Raw genomic sequence first — 1,496 nt, forward strand, 5'->3', positions numbered from 1 at the left:
GGTGACAGGGTGGGGTGCTGAGGGATATTATGGTAAGTGTTTGGGACACTGCTGACATGTTCCACCAGGAGCCTCAGCAACTGAGTCTTAGGCAAGATGGGGATGTAGGACTGAGGGCAGAAACACTTCATATGCTTTGTACAAACCTCCCCCCGCTTTTGGACCACAACAGCACACATCATTCCCTTGTCTGACATGCCCAAGTACAGGTGGTGATATCCATGGGTAGAATCTCTGGATTTAGAGAAACATGGGCCAGTGCACTTTAGATTGCCTAAGACTGTTTTGCATTAGGGGAATTTAAAATGAGGGTTGTAGTGATCTGGATAGGGTATAGCTGATCTCAAGTCAGTCTATCATGCCTCCCCAGAATAGTCCTGTTCTAGTTGGAGGTGGGTGGGAGCTTGTGCCACAGCAATGCTCACCTCTTTCTCGCCCCCAAACCCAGGAGCGCTGCCACCACCCTTCCGCCTGCAGGAGGTGAAGGTACAATTGGTTGAGAACTCTCTCTGTGAGCAGCTGTACCAGAATGCTACTAGGCATCACTATGAGGATAGCAGGATTATCAAGGATGACAATGTGTGTGCTGGCAGTGAGGGTCGAGGGCCCTGCTTTGTGAGTCTCTTCTTTCTTTTACTCAGCCCACCACCATCATCAATGCTTTCTTCAAGCACTTATCACCTCCGTTCATCCCCAGGGTGACTCCGGAGGTCCACTTGTCTGTAAGAACTCAAAATCCTGGACCCTGTATGGAGTGGTCAGCTGGGGCCATGACTGTAGTAGGAGCAATGTTCCTGCAGTCTTTACTCGAGTTGAGACATATGTGGCCTGGATCAAGCAGCACACTCAGAGTTCCTCCTGAGCCTAGTCTACTGACTTCCCTGGTTACCCAAGGAGGAGCCTGCTGCCCTCCTCCCAGAGCCTGGGTCTGCTGCTTCTGTGCCTGCCTGACCTGAGACTCACCTTCTCCTCTGGTCTCCTCGGAGCCCTGGACTTCCATGAACACTCAGAGGCTGAAAACTCACTAGGCTGTGCCTGGCTCTTGCTGTCTGCCCCTGATGGGAGGTCACAGGGTGTGTGGGGCAGGGGCTTGAGCTCCATGGCACTGGTGCTCCAGTTTGCCAAGAACCCAGCTGTTGGAGGACACCTGGCATATTTCTGCTTTCTGCCTATCTTGAATAAAGACCCTGCAAACCATCCTGCTGAGGGTTTTGTGTGAGAAAAAGTTATGTTTTCTCTGGTAGAAAAACTCCATGACTGCCATTGTAATGCCTCTTTCCAAATGAGGAACCAAGGCCTAAACCCTCCACAGCTGGTGCTCATGTGAGCTCCGCTCTACATGTGGCAATTCTGTCTTCATGTCCCACATCCTGTCCTGTAACCTGGGACTCAGGAACAGTTGTCGGGTTTATATCTTGTCGACCTGTTCCCTCAAGGACAGAGACCCCCACATAAGTCCTGGACTCAGACCTAGATATGTTGCCCTGGAAATGGGT

At 51.3% G+C, this 1,496-nt stretch overlaps 1 long non-coding RNA gene across 1 annotated transcript; it reads left to right on the top strand.

Annotated features, from left to right (window-relative positions):
* The first annotated feature begins 1 nt into the window (after position 1).
* Positions 2-1,155, top strand: LOC111815779. Its single transcript, XR_002820422.1, has 3 exons — positions 2-32; positions 449-615; positions 698-1,155. It is a non-coding gene; the product is annotated as an uncharacterized LOC111815779 (long non-coding RNA).
* The last annotated feature ends 341 nt before the right edge of the window (positions 1,156-1,496 follow it).

Source organism: Octodon degus, unplaced genomic scaffold (assembly GCF_000260255.1).
Source record: "Octodon degus isolate 3935 unplaced genomic scaffold, OctDeg1.0 scaffold00021, whole genome shotgun sequence".
Classification (NCBI taxonomy): Eukaryota; Metazoa; Chordata; class Mammalia; order Rodentia; family Octodontidae; genus Octodon; species Octodon degus.